At 44.1% G+C, this 16,177-nt stretch overlaps 1 protein-coding gene across 1 annotated transcript in view; it reads right to left on the bottom strand.

The window, feature by feature from the left end:
- Positions 1-16,177, bottom strand: part of LOC129707083 (bMERB domain-containing protein 1-like) — a 58,545-nt gene that overhangs the window by 41,916 nt on the left and 452 nt on the right. The gene's annotated exons all lie outside the window — the stretch shown is intronic.

Raw genomic sequence — 16,177 nt, 5'->3', positions numbered from 1 at the left:
TCACCACCCTCTGCAATGCCTTCCGGTCGGAGACAGAGCAGTTGCCATACCATACTGTGATGCAGTTGGTAAGGATGCTCTCGATGGTGCAGCGGTAGAAGTTCACCAGGATCTGAGGAGACAGATGGACCTTCTTCAGTCTCCTCAGGAAGAAGAGACGCTGATGAGCCTTCTTGATCAGAGTAGAGGTATTGTGGGTCCAAGAGAGGTCATCGGAGATGTTGACTCCCAGGAACCTGAAGCTAGAAACACGTTCCACCTCCGTCCCGTTAATGTGGATGGGGGTGTGCGTGCCGCCTCTGGACTTCCTGAAGTCTACAATGAGCTCCTTGGTCTTCTTGGAGTTAAGGGCCAGGTTGTTGTCAGCGCACCATGCTGCTAAGTGCTGGACCTCCTCCCTGTAGGCCAGCTCATCGTTGTTGCTGATGAGGCCAATCACAAATCTCCTTTAATTAACAATGAACCTGTGGCAGATCTCAGTCAGTTAGAATTAGTCATAAGATATCCCCCACCCTGACCCTCAACACTGGTGTCCATCAGGGTTGTGTGCTCAGTCACCTGCTGTACACCCGGCCAAGTACAACGCCCAACTTGATCTTTAAAATCTCCATTGATATCCACCAGATCTACAACCTTGATGAGACAAATTCCAGGAAAGATGTCGAAATTCTTGTGTCATGGTGTCGGAACAGCAAGCTAGCTCTTAACAACGGCGAGACGACAGAGTTGTTTATTGACCCATGGAAGCAAGGAGTGAACACAACCTCATCAATGGAGATGCTGTCGAGGTGGTTGACAACTTTCAGCATCCATATCAGTAACCTAATTCAGTACCTTCCCCAATGATCGGTGGTCAAGAAAGCTCATCAGTGTATTTACATTCTTTAGGTGTGTGAGATGATTTGTTATGCCCCCATGGATCTCTCTCAAACGTCCATAGATACTGAATAGAAAATAATTTAACGGGATGCATCTCAGCCTGGTATGGCAACTGCTCTGCTCTTGATCACTTCAACTTTATTAGTGCACAGGGTTCTCAGGATGAACTAATTCAGTTCCAGGAAGGAAGTCAAGAACTAGAAGCAGAATTGGAAATTCAACGAGCATGCTGAAAATAGAAATCGTGAATTGCTGTCCGACAACAATTGTCTCCGTATTGGGCTTGTTGTATTTTTGTGCGAAACTCTTTTGTAAATGTAACACCCATGTATTTTTAATAGAATGATTCTAATTACTTGTAAATGGAACTCTTGGGGTGGGGTTATTATCAGAGGCGATATTTAAAATGAAACTTGGCTTGTTCTTGGCAATGACTGTTCCAAAGCTTCTTCTGGAACTCTTATTTCAAGTACTGCATAGCGATTTATAGTGATTGCATCATGGTAAGCTGATGTAGTCTGATCATTTGCAAAATGCAGATACTTCTGAGAGATGCTGTTTGACCAGACCTTGATCTGTTTATAACAACTACTTGGGAGAGCTGCCTTACAGAGCTTGCAGCACCAGAGACCCGGGTTTGATCCCAACTGCAGGTGCTGTCTATATGGAGTTTGTATGTTCTCCCTGTGACCGCGAGGGTTTTCTCTGATATCTTTAGTTTCCTCCCACACTCCAAAGACGTATAGGTTTGTAGGTTAATTGGCTTGTTGTAAATGTAAATTGTCCCTAGTGTGTGTAGGATAGTGTAAGTGTATGGGGATTGCTGGTTGGTGCGGACTTGGTGGGCCGAAGGGCCTGTTTCCATGCTGTATCTCCAAACTAAACTAAACTAAACTAAACTAAACTAAACTAAACTAAACTAAACCTAAACTAAACTAAACTAAACCTGAACCTGCAGAGAAGGTGAACACGGGCTCATCACGTCCTTCCTTCCCATGCATCTTCATGACATGTTGCAACAGGAAGGCTGTGGATCACGCATAACCAAACCAAAATTATATATTATCCAGCTAAAGCTGTACACTTTGGACACCTCTATGTATAACAGAACTCTTCCTTCTCTCTACACGTCTAATGTATTGAGTATCCAGCAGGACAACCATGGGCTCTGTCGAACAGCAAGTTCTTCATTTTTCTTTACAATGCTGCTTTAATGCTAATGCATGGCAAAGCAGAACAAGATGCTGCACAACACGATTTGACTTCTCAGTCTTTATCTCCAATGTTCAGGTCAATTTAGATGGAGCATTTGTGCAATGTTGAAAGAGGCAGAAAATCATTGACAATGTGGCCATTATTCTCTGATAAGCCATCGTCACTTGCACTAATGTTGTAGTGTTTCAAAGCTTTGCCATGTAAGTATATAGAAAAGATATAGAAATTAGCCAGACCTTTAACAATATCTCCACCTCACCCCCACCTCAATATCTCCACCTCACGTTCAAGATATACAATGTCTATTTGTTGCCAGTTGGCTCTGGCTATACACAATGCCTGCAACTGCATTTGTCTACATATCACCAGGACGAGGCCTTGGATGCAATTTGTTAGAAGCAACGTTTCTGATGCATTCTGAGATTGCAACATGATGATACACATGCAAATTCGTAATTCCTACATTTTCAGGTCATTTGCCTTTGAGAGGGAGACAACAATGGTTCTCAGAATGATGCAGCTCGGATAATTACTGGTGCAGCGGTTGCTAAGAGCATCGGTCGCCAAGGTCAATGGATGAGGGCGCAGGCGGTCGAGGACGGGCCACATGGGAGTCGGATGGCGCGCCGCCGGGAATAAAGGAAATCCCGGCGTAGGGGGACCGCCATGAGGGGGGGAGGGGGGGGAACAAAGGACCCGGTGTGAGAGGACTGCTGTGAGGGGGGGGGGGAAACAAAGGACCCGGTGTGAGGTGACCGCTGTGGGAGGGGGGGAGGGGAGAACAAAGGACCCGGTGTGAGGTGACCGCTGTGAGGGGACAACAGAGGACCTGGCGCGGGATACTTTGTAAAGGGCCTGTCCCACCAGCATGCGATTACATGCGTCCAGCGCGACCAAATGGAAGCGGAGTTCGCGGTTGAGTTCACGCTAAGTATGCGGTAAGTACGCGCTAAGTACGCAGTAAGTATGCGCAAAGTTCGCACGTGACGTAATTTACGTCAAACTCACCCATCAGCTGGGCAGGAGGCGGGCCGAATGAATTTGGATGTTGCACGGCATCGGGCGGTGACGTCATCGCGCAACGGCATGCCGGACAGTGACGTCATCGCGCAACGCCACGTGCTAGGCGTACGCCGTCAAGACGCTCAAGATGTCCAGATGCTGCGTACGGCATCGAGACGCTGCGTACGCTCATCGAGATGTTGCGTACGGCCTCAATGCGCCTGCGGGCCAACAGGCAGTTGGCGCGCGGAATTTTCGAACAGTGCACAATTTTTGGAGCCCCACACGATGTCGGGACCAGCCCCGCACAACTCCATACGCCTCCGCCGATCGAAGTGGGACCGGCCCCGCGAGGCCGTACGCCTCAAGCGACCATGTCTGGTCGCGCTAGACGCATGCAATCGCATGCTGGTGGGACAGGCCGTTTACTGTGTCAACGCCCTTTATGTGGCGACCATTTGCATATCTTGGGCGTGTAAGCAAAGAATTTCACTGTGACTTGTCACATGTGACAATAAAGTATTCAATTCAATTCAATGCCTGCAGCTGAAATTGCCTCCTTATGTTGCAAATGCATAATGGAATCACTTTGCATAAAAACAAAGAAAGCGCTAAATGGTGAACACATCAGCAGCACCGAATGTAAAATGGTGTTGCCAATTAAATACAAAATGAGGCAAAATAATTAGACAATTTAAATGTAAAATCGACATCAATAGCAATGAATAAAGAATTTGGTTGAAAAGTTAAAATAATTTTATTTCACAAGCAAGGTAAACAATTTCAAAGCTGACATTAAAAGTATAATTTTTAGCCTTAAGATATTTTATAATGTTATTAAATTACAAAATATCTTCAGGCTAAAATTTATACTTTTAATGTCAGCTTTGAAATTGTTTACCTTGCTTGTGAAATAAAATTATTTTCAGTTTTTATCTCAATTCTTTGTTCATTGCTGTTCCTTAAATATTAAATTTATATAAAACTTGTATTTGGAACAAAATGTTAATAAAAACCAAGCTTGGAAGATAGCAAAAAACAAACAGAAAGCAGGTTCAACCCTCAAAGTGTAACATGGTTCACAGAACAAAGGAAAACATGAATTAATATTATCGTTGACAGCATGGAGGATTTTTGTGCAAATGTAAACAATGAATAAGTTAAATAAACGTTTGAAATGCCAAGAATGATTTCATAAATCTAATGTGATAAACACAACGAATAGTTGTGTAGGAAGGAAATACAGATGTGGTTTAAACCCTAGATAGACACAAAAAGCTAGAATAGCTCAGCAGGTCAGACAGCATCTCCAGAGAAAAACGTCACCTATTCCTTTTCTCCAGAGATGTTGTCTGACCCGCGGAGTTACTCCAGGTTTTTGTGTCCATCCACAATAGTTAAACATTTTTCCATTGAAAGTCATCCTGGAAATCTGGATGCTTGATTTGGGGCAAATAATCTATTTTGATTTGAGTTGGTGTGAATATTGGCTGAATCATGGGTTTATCACTCCTGTTCTTTAACATTCTACTACCACTCCACCCAAGAGAATAAAAAGGGCCAGAATTAAACATCACAAACAAAAGCTCTCTTGATAGAATTTCAGCCAAAATGTTTGAGGTCAAGTTTCTGGAGAGATGTTTAAACACAAACCCATCTGCCTCGGATAGAGGGCAAGAATTCTATAAAAACAAGTGAGAAATGACAACCATAGAACAAAGGACAAGTAAAAATAGTTGAAGTATAGAGCAGCTATTATCAAACTGAAGTTCTGGTCACCATATTCAGGAAGAATATAGGGGCCTCGAGAAGGGTGCAGAAGTTGCCTGGATTACAGTGTAAGGAGAGGTTCAATAAACGTAAACTGTTTCTCTGCAGCATCACAGGCTGAAGGGAGACAGAAGTTTATAAAACGATGAGAGGCTTTTATTGGGTCAGAGTTTAGGCCTCAGAGTAAAAATGTCAGATATAGAGTAAATAGCTTTAAGGTGAGAATGAGAAAGCTGAAAGGAGATGTACAAGGCGTGTTTTTGAAACAAAGAGTGATGGGTGCATGGAACACACACAGACAGTGAGGGTGATGGAAGCAGACACGATAGTAACATTTAAGAGGCATTTGGATAGATATATGAACATGCAGGGAATGGAGAGATATGAATCAAAGTGCAGGCAGAAGGGATTCATTCAATTTGTCATCTTGGTCAGCACAGACATTGTTGCTGTGCTGTTCTACGCCACTTGTTGGACGGAAGAACTGGTTTAACATGGTAAGTAGACTATTCTAAAAACGTGTCACGTTAGTAACATCAATGTGCTTTCTAATTGTCCACTTTAGTTACTTATTTCCAATTCATTTCCATCACTTTGTTCTGTTATACACAATCCACCTTATTTTGGGTAAGAAGGAACTGCAGATGCTGGTTTCAACCAAAGATAGTGACTAAAGCTGGAGTAACTCAGCAGGACAGGCAGCATCTCTGGAGAGAAGGAATGGGTGACGTTTCGGGTCGAGACCCTTCTTCAGACTAAAGTCTGAGTTACTCCAGCTTTTTGTATCCACCATATTTTGCTGGCTCTCAAACATTGGAATTAATGAGTATTATTAAGTGAAGCTTTATTATTTAGCTGTGACTCTAAGTGCACTATGATATTTAATTATTATTGGCTTGTGTTGTTTAAACATGGGATTCACAAATGTTCTATATTTAAGAGGGTTGACTTCTCTGTTGGTTTTGTATATCAATTGTCAGCACAATCATGTCTCAATAGACAACAGACAATAGACAATAGCTGCAGGAGTAGACCATTCGGCCATTCAATGTGATCAAGGCTGATCTTCCCCAATCATTACCCCGCTCCTGCCTTCTCCCCATATCCCCTGATTCCGCTATCTTTCGGGGCCCTATCTAGCTCTCATTTGAAAGTATCCAGATAATCAGCCTCCACTGAGGCAGAGAATTCCACAGACTCACTACTCTCTGTGAGAAAAAGTGTTTCCTCGTCTCCGTTCTAAATGGCTTATTCTTTAAACTGTGGTCCCTGGTTCTGGTCTTCCCCAACATCGGGAACATGTTTCCTGCCTCTAGCGTGTCCAAACCCTTAACAACCTTATATGTTTCAATAAGATATCCTCTCATCCTTCTGAACTCTAGGGTGTACAAGCCCAGCCACTCCACTCTCTCAGCATACAACAGTCCCACCATCCCGTGAATTAGCTGTAAACCTACGCTGCACTCCCTCAATAGCAAGAATGTCCTTCCTCAAATTAGGGGACCAAAACTGCACACAATACTACAGGTGTGGTCTCACTAGGGCCCTGTACAACTGCAGAAGGACCTCTATGCTCCTATACTTGACTACTCTTGTTATAAAGGCCAACATGATATCATAGAAACATAGAAAATAGGTGCAGGAGTAGGCCTTTCTGCCCTTCGAGCCTGTACCGCCATTCAATATGATCATGGCTGATCATCAAACTCAGTATCCCATCCCTGCCTTCTCTCCATACCCCCTGATCCCTTTAGCCACAAGGGCCACATCTAATTCCCTCTTAAATATAGCCAATGAACTGGCCTCAACTACTTTCTGTGGCAGAGAATTCCACAGATTCACCACTCTCTGTGTAAAAAATGATTATCACATCTCGGTCCTAAAAGCCTTCTCTCTTATCCTTAAACTGTGACCCCTAGTCCTGGACTTCCCCAACATCGGGAATAATCTTCCTGCATCTAGCCTGTCCAACCCCTTAAGAATTTTGTATGTTTCTATAAGATCCCCCCTCAATCTTCTAAATTCTAGCGTGTACACGCCGAGTCTATCCAGTCTTTCTTCATATGAAAGTCCTGAAATCCCAGGAATCAGTCTATCGCTTTCATCACTGCCTGCTGTACCTGCATACTTACTTTCATCGACTGATGAACAAGGACCCCCAGATCCCATTGTACTTCCCCTTTTCCCAACTTGACGCCATTTAGATAATAATCTGCCTTCCTGTTTTTGATACCAAAGTGGATAACCTCACATTTATCCACATTAAACTTCATCTGTCATGCATCTGCCCACTCCCACAACCTGCTTTGACTTGGACATTCTCTTAGCATCTTCCTCACAGTTCACACTGCCACCAAGTTTCGTGTCATCTGCAAAGTTGCTAATGTTACATTGAATCCCTTCATCCAAATCATTGATGTATATTGTAAATAGCTGCGGTCCCAGCACCGAGCCTTGCGGTACCCCACTAGTCACTGCCTGCCATTCCGAAAGGGACCCGTTAATCCCCACTCTTTGTTTCCTGTGTGCCAACCAATTTTCTATCCATGTCAGCACTCCACCTACAACTAACTGCAGATGCTGGTTTAAACTGAAGGTAGACACAAAAAGCTGGATCAACTCAACAGGTCAACCAGAATCTCTGGATAACAGGAAAATATTACGTTTTGGGTTGGGTCTGAAATAGGTTCCTGCACACCTTTGGAATGTGGAAGGAAACAAGAGCACCCGGAGAAAACCCATGCAATCAAAGGGAAAAGGAGCAAACTCCATACAGACAGCGCCCACATTCAGGATCAATTCCGGGTCTCTGGCACTTTTAGGCAGCAACGTTATGGCCAATGTACTGCCCCATAGTCTTGAACTTAATTAAAACATACAGTAGCTGTAAAGGGGTACATAGCGTCACTTAGAGATTTAAGACTGAAAATGGATAGTTTATTTTTTCAGTAACCAAAGTTATCAACGTATAATTTTTTGTGTGTTGGAAAGCAAAATATAGTGGCACAGCTGGTAGACTTGCTGCCTCACACACCAGATCTGTGTTCGATCCTGTCCTCGGGCACTGTCTGTGTTGAATTTGCACATTCTCCCTGCAAGCATGTGGGTTTCCTCCCACATCCCAAAGTCCCATTGGCTTTGTAGGTTTACTTGGCTCTGTAAAATTGCCCCTAATGTGTAGAGAGTGGGTGAGGAAAGTGGGATAACAGAACTAGTGTGAATGGGTGATAGACAAAAATGCTGGAGCAACTCAGCGGGTGAGGCAGCATCTATGGAGCGAAGAAAATAGGCAACGTTTCGGGTCGAGACCCTTCTTCAGGCTGATGTGAGGGTGGGGGGGACAGGATGATGAAGGACGAGACAGAGAAAGTAGGCTGTGGGAGAGCTGGGAATGGGAGGGGAAGGAGGGAGAAAGCAAGAACTGCCTGAAATTAGAGAAGCCAATGTTCATACCACTGGGGTGTAAACTACCCAAGCAAATATGAGGTGCTGTTCCTCCAATATGCGGTGGGCCTCACTCTGGCCATGGGGGAGGCCCAGGACAGAAGGGTCGGATTCGGAATGGGAGGGGGAGTTGAAGAGTTGAGCCACCGGGAAATCAGGTTGGTTATTGCGAACTGAGTGGAGGTGTTGTGTGAAGCGATCGCCAAGCCTGCGTTTGGTCTCACCGAGGCAGATCATACGCTGAATAATCCAACCACATTTTTGTTTGGAAATGGAAAGAAATAATAGAAATTGCATTAATTGCAACGTATAAAAAGAGTTGAGATACTGTATTATAATTTTGCTGCATGTCATTGTGGTATATATCATGTCTTGATTGGTGAATATGTTTAGTTAGTTCGCATGCGTCATGCAAGCCATCTTACATGGCCACCTAAACTGTAATTTGGCAACTTAAAAAGCTGCCACGGTTGCCCGGCTGACAACAGAGAAAACAAAATTAAGTGAGAGCCCTGCAAGGTGTATAATATTTTTGACACTGTCATAGGCCTTTCTTACATACGCTATCACAACGCACTGTAGTCTCTAAACAACCCTTCGGTAATTTTTCTTGCCTTCCATTTCAGAATAATAGTGTTTTAAGCCAATAACTCGACACTAGCACTGGCAATAAATAAATGAATAAAAGGTGCAGCTTTCCAGCCCCTTATCTCATTGGCCACACTCGGCTGCAAATCGGTCAATCTGGTGGACCATTTTCCTCTAGTCATGGGGGTGGGGGATTGAGAGGGGCCTCACAAGTGGAACAGCCGAGGGCCTCTCTTTATCTAAATCCGGCCCTAGATGTCAGCCTAACTGGTCTATAATTCCCTGTTTTCTCTCTCCCGCCTTTCTTAAAAAGTAGGAATAACATTAGCTACCCTATAATGCACAGGAATTGATCCTGAGTCTATAGAACATTGGAAAATTTTCACCAATGCATCCACAATTTCTAGAGCCACTTCCTTAAATGACCACGACCTCGAGGCTCCGGAGGCAGAGCCCCTTCCAGCTAGGACTTACCAACGCGAGGTTGGCCGAATTCGGAGCTGTGGCGGCGTTCCGCCGTTCCAGCGGCAGCGACCTGAATTTGGGGCTCGGCCACGGGCCAGTGGACGACATCATCGGGAGCTCGCAGCTTACAGGTTCGTGAGCTGTTTTTCCGGAGCTCCCGCAAAAACAGCTGCGTCCGCTGGACTGGAGGGCGGCAGCTTCGACAGCTTCGACCACCCCGGGCCACAGAACTTGAACCAGCCTGTTCGCGGTGCTCGGTTGAGCCGCGGGACTTACTTACCTTCACCCGGTGGGGTCACAACATCGGAGGCCTGGATGGCCTCAGCGCAGAGGGAGAACAAGGAGGGAAGAGACTTTAAGACTTTTGCCTCCATCACAGTGAGGAGGTGCCTGGTGAACTCACTGTGTTGGATGTTAATTTGTGTTTATTGTTTTGTTATTTATTATTATATGTATGACTGCAGGCAATGAAATTTCGTTCAGACCGAAAGGTCTGAATGACAATAAAGGAATCCAATCTAATCCAATCCAATCCAAGACCATTAGGCCCTGGGGATTTATAAGCCATCAGTCCCATCAGTCAGCCCAACACCATTTCCTGCCTAATGTGGATTTCCTTCAGTTCCTCCGTCACCCCAGGTCCTCTGGCCACTACTATAGCAGGAAGATTGTTCATGTCTTCTGGCACCAAAATTACAAGCACATAACTAGTTTTATCAGTTTTTTGACAAATTAACTATTTTTTAGATGTATTTACATCATTCCAAATGAGTTGTACATTGATGCTCCACCATGAATGAATGCTTCAAAATCAAGTGGTTGAGTTTTATTGCCATATACTCAAGCATAGAAACATAGAAAAAAGGTGCAGGTATAAGTCATTTGGCCCTTCGAGCCAGCATTGTCATTCAATATGATCATGGCTGTTCATCTAAAATCAGTATCTCTTTCCTGTTTTTTTTTCCCCATATCCCTTGATTTCGCTAGCCCCAAGAGCTAAATGTAACTCTCTTTTGAATTGGCCTCCACTGCATTTTGTGGCAGAGAATTCCACAGATTCACAACTCTCTGTGTGAAGAAAGTTTGTCCTCATCTCAGTCCTAACTGGCGTACCCTTTATTCATAAACTGTGACCCCTGGTTCTGAACTCCCCCAACATCGGGAACATTTTTCCTGCAGTTACAATAAGCAAACACTCGCCAGCCCGGCAAACACTCGCCAGCCCCGGCTCCCCATCCGCATATGTCCACGCCACTGCTTCTGCTTCCATCCAACACCCTCTCCAACACCCGCGGCCCATGCAGTTGATATGAGTTTTGAATTTTTCGTCGATCGCAGAATTTCTCACGACAGAGCCCAGAGTGCAGAATATTGAGTTTTGTAGCATCGTAGCATTTCAGTTGCAGAGATAATATCCAACATCCGTAATGCGGTAGGTTGAAGCATCAGGGCTAGCTCTAGCTTCTCAGAGGACCATTCACAAGTCTGATAACAGCGGGAAGAAGCAGTTCCTGAATCTGGTGGTAGGTACTTTCAATAAGTGGGGGAACAGGATTGGTGGGGCTGCTCTGAGAGTCAGCATAGACTCAGTGAGGATTAGGACCTCTTTATGCATCAGAAAAAAAGTATGAGAATCAGTAATCGCATAGATTACTTGAAGAATTTAATTATATTCCTGTGTCTTCCTCTTCTTACGCAGTCCCTCAGGATCAAAGGTAACATTCTTCCGCTCCAATTATGTTGGTGCCAAGGTGGCTGCTGAAGGCAATATGCAGCAGAGATGCAGGTGAGCCCGCAGGTGCTTGATGGAGCAGGCAGGTAGCTAGTTTTGGTGTCTGCTCTCATAGAAAGCACCTGATGTTGTAAAATGCATTCAAAGTCTCCTTTGCCATTTGGAAAATTGTGGCCCCAGGATCCTCATTACTTAGTCGGGGGGGGGGGGGGGGGGGGGGGGGGGCTGTTACATTTAGTGAAAGAAGTTTGAAGAATTTTGAACTTTGAACTACGCTCTGGCAATTTCTCATCTTGGTGACGTTCTGATAGGAACCTGTTTGGAACTCTGCCGTTGGACAGGCAAACAACGTGGCATTGAGCCAACCGAATGTAATTAGGCATGGTATGCTGCAGATTGGGACATTGGCACTGGTTCATTTATTCTGCTGGTGGACGACACAGTAATGACTTCTCTCTGGTGCTTTGAAATGCACCCTGTAGGCAATGCATGCTTGGTGAGATAGGGATCAAAGCTTCCCACCAGACTTTGAGCTTTGTTTAAACACTCTTTTCTGCAGATGTGCTAGCACACTGAAGATAACATCCATACTGATGTCTGTCTTTGTTGGGAGGCAGCTACCAAAATGTAGGAAGTGATCTACATATTCCAGGGTATGGCCGTGATCCGTTAGTGTTGAAGATGGCATTGTACAGAGAGGAAAGGTTGAAAGAGGTCCTTGGTTTTGCTGATGTTAAACACAAGACCATTTATCTCATAAGCTTCAGTGAGTAAGTTGTCTAGAACTTGGGGGTCACCCTTTTGGCTTGTCCATTCACAAGAGTCATTGTGTGGTGCAGCACAATGACTGCCTTTGGCATGATAGACACAAAATGCTGGAGTAACTCAGTGGGACGGGCAGCATCTCTGGAGCGAAGGAATGTGTGACGTTTCGGGTGGAGACCCTTCTTCGGATGCTTTTGGCAGGATGTCGGTCTGGAATAGAGGTAACGTGGATGGAACAGTTTCCCATTTATCCAGTTGGCTTCTCTCCACCTGGAAGCTGGTTGGAGGTGAGGTGTAGGAATGACACAGCTCCTGCTGCCCTGATAGACACATATCTTCATTTTAAATTTGTATTAAATGCACAAAGATTTAATGATCTATTTTAAAGTTTCCTTTTGCAGCATCAATTTGCCTTCTTCCTCCCCTGTGAAACTCGATTTTACATTCACAATCTGACAGGTCCACCATGTTGTTAATCTACATTATGGCGTTGACTACATCTGGTCCAGTGTGGTGCAGAGTATTGAATGCACTGGACACTAGAGACTACAGTGCCACTGACCTCCAACCACCACATTCACCAGTGAATTCAGGGACATCCGTAGAGTATTGAGCTGATTATATTTCATTTCTGGCACTTCAGCTTCACCCCAACTGCAGCCAACATATCTCGTGTGGTCTCATTCATCTGAAAGGGGTTACTGACCTCTGCTGGGTTAATGGCTGGATATCCTTTCACTTTATTCAAAATAATATTCATGTTTCTAATTAATTTACATGGTTAATGTGTTTTAACCACTTTAGTTCTGTTTTTTAGTTTAGAGATACAGGGCAGAAACAGGCCCTTTGGCCGACTGAGTCCGCACCGACCAGCAATCCCCGCATATTAACACAAGCCTGCACGCGCTGGGGCCAATTAACACTTATACCAAGTATACAAACCCAAGCCAATTAACCGACAAACCTGTACGTCTTTGGAGTGTGGGAGGAAACCGAAGATCTTGGAGAAAATCTATGTTGGTCACGGTGAGAACGTACAAACTCTGTAGAGACAGCACCCGTAGTCGGGATCGAACCTGGGTCTCTGAAGGTGCAAGCGTTGTAAAGCAGCAACTCTACCGTGCAGCCCTTCTTATAAACTTCTTATAACAAGTTTTTATTGAATTATTTAAATATTTTTCAACTATTTCTAAATATCTCAGATCATCAGAGATGCATTGGAAAATTATTTGACAGGGCAGGGTGTAGTATGGATGTATAATTTTGTATACATACTCCCATAGTAGTTTTACATGCATGTATAATTACTATGGGAGGTAAATAAGAAATGCTATCAGCTGTGAACTTTATAGTGATTTATATCGATTACACAAGCATATTCTGTGTGTGTGTGTGTGTGTGTGTGTGTGTGTGTGTGTGTGTGTGTGTGCGTGCGTGCGTGCGTGTGTGTGTGTGTGTGTGTGTGTGTGTGTGTGTGTTTGTGTGTGTGGCAAATTATGGTGAAAAAAGTATATTTAGGTATAAAAATATTTCCTGGTCAGGTAGTAAAATTATAAAATGTACATTTTCTATTTATGTATTTAAAGAAAGGAAATGTTTATCCAAGATTAAAAATATATTAAATCCACAGTGTTTGGGGGGACATTTTCATATCATATTCCAAATTAATGTTTATCTTTACTGTTTCATTTGTTCCAATTGGATTGTACATTACAATGAATCATTGCTAATCAAAATATTCACCATAGTATGGTATGATAGAATATCCTAACGGAGCTAGATTGTGAAAAATGTGTTTTCTTAAAAGCCACTACATTTCACTGTCATCAAACCATCTCTATAGGGTAAGTACATAACCATTAAAATTAACATTAAAATAAATCAACTAAACATACTAAATGTTACTCTGACATAGTTTCTAGTTGTACAAGTTATACAAGAATCATTCCTCTGAGTTCTGATGTGAAGTTCATTATCACATTATAAGCAGTGTATTCAATAAAATTGTTAGTAACAATGTGCAAGTTTTAACACCTTACGCAATCAACATTTAAAATGGTTACATTGACGACTGCTTTGGGGCCACCTCCTGCACCTACACACAACTGACTGACTTCATCCACTTCACCACCAACTTCCATCCGGCACTCCAATACACCTGGACCATTTCCGACACTTCCCTACCATTCCTTGACCTCACTATCTCCATCGCAGGGGACAGACCTCTGACCGACATACACTACAAACCAACTGACTCACATGGCTATCTGGACTACACGTCTTCCCACCCTGCCCCCTGTAAAGACTCCATCCCCGACTCCTAATTCCACCGCCTACGCCGCATCTGTTCCCAGGATGAGACATTCCATACCAGGGCATCGGAAATGTCCTCGTTCTTCAGGGAACGGGGATTCCCCACCGCCACCATAGATAAGGCTCACACCAGGGTCTCATCCATACCCCGCAACACTGCTCTCTCTCCCCATCCCCGCACTCGCAACAAGGGCAGAGTCCCCCTGGTCCTCACCTTTCACTCCACCAGCCGGCAAATACAACACATAATCCTCCGCCATTTCCGCCACATCCAACGTGACCCCACCACTCGCCACATCTTCCCATCTCCCCCATGTCTGCCTTCCGCAAAGACCGCTCCCTCCACAACTCCCTTGTCAATTCTTCCCTTCCCTCCCGTACCACCCCCTCCCCGGGCACTTTCCGTTGCAACCGCAAGAAATGCAACACCTGTCCCTTCACCTCCCCCCTTGACTCCATTCAAGGTCCCAAGCAGTTGTTCCAGGTGCGACAAAGGTTCACCTGTATCTCCTCCAACCTCATCTACTGCATCCGCTGCTCTTGATGTCAGCTGATTTACATCGGGGAGACTAAGCGGCGGTTGGGCGATCGTTTCGCCGAACACCTCCGCTCAGTCCGCAATAACCTACCTGAACTCCCGGTGGCTCAGCACTTCAACTCCCCCTCCCATTCCCAATCCGACCTCTCTGTCCTGGGTCTCCTCCATTGCCAGAGTGAGCAACACCAGAAATTGGAGGAACAGCACCTCATATTCCGCCTGGGCAGCTTGCATCCTGATGGCATGAATGTTGAATTCTCCCAATTTTGCTAGCCCTTGCTGTCTCCTCCCCTTCCTTAACCCTCGAGCTGTCTCCTCCCATCCCCCCCCCCCTCGGGCTCCTCCTCCTCCCCTTTTTCCTTCCTTCTCCCCTCCCACCCCCCATCAGTCTGAAGAAGGGTTTCGGCCCGAAACTTCGCCTATTTTCTTCGCTCCATAGATGCTGCTGCACCCGCTGAGTTTCTCCAGCAATTTTGTATACCGTTTACAAATGGTTACATCCAGGAACACTGCAATCCATTCATCCTTATTCCAGTTGATCATTTTAAACATCCAGTATTTAATGACATGCATTGCATTTCATTGTTCCAATGAATAAGTAGCAATGGAAACAAAACAGTCGTGCATTAAAAACAAGCTTTATTGTTATATAGAGATTTTTGTTATTTTACAAAACGGCCATCTTCATCAAGCAGCGAACTATGGAGCACATTTTGTTTTAAGCGTTGCACAGTGTGCGTGGGTTCCAGTGAGCCATCCAGGGATGTGATTGTTTAGATGGATTATTGATGAAGCTTGCCAGCTTTTCAAATGGTTAATCTTTGTTGACTCAGATCTGCTTCCTACTCTTCAAACGCCTTGGCCGATTTACTAGCACGTTATAGGAATACGATTTTGGAAATTAAATTGTTGGTGTCCATTATGTGAATTTTCCCCGATTACTTGAATATACTGAACTCCAAAAGAGGAATCATGATAAAACACGAACCTGTTTTCTTTAATGATAATGAACATTTTAATGTATTTGTACTTGATGTAAAACCCAGAAATATTGTATCTTTGTGTCTGCTTCTTAATATATTTGTCATCAACTTAGCACTAAAACACATTTACCTAATCATAATCCATTGCCTCATATAAATGATTTTTAATCCTCCTGGTGATATTTTCAAACACTGTCATTTAAGTTTGAATATTTGGATGTGAATGGCTTCATATAAAAAGCCGGCGCGAAAATAACAACACGCATGTTGTCCAAACTAAACATTAGCCATGTATACTAGAAACTTTGTTGTTTAAAAAATAACCCACTTAAAGAAATGACAATTGAAACAACAGAATTGTAATTGCATTTTTACATTGCAAAATAAAGAACTGAGCCTCGGGTTAAGTCCATTTGTTACACAGGGAAGCTGTGGGGATTTCCACACCACCCACACAGCGCTGATCTGTAACGTGCAGAAATA

This window comes from Leucoraja erinacea, chromosome 20 (assembly GCF_028641065.1).
Source record: "Leucoraja erinacea ecotype New England chromosome 20, Leri_hhj_1, whole genome shotgun sequence".
NCBI classification, from domain to species: domain Eukaryota; kingdom Metazoa; phylum Chordata; class Chondrichthyes; order Rajiformes; family Rajidae; genus Leucoraja; species Leucoraja erinaceus.
Note: the sequence above shows the minus strand (reverse complement) of the source record. Positions and strands in the feature narration are given on the sequence as shown.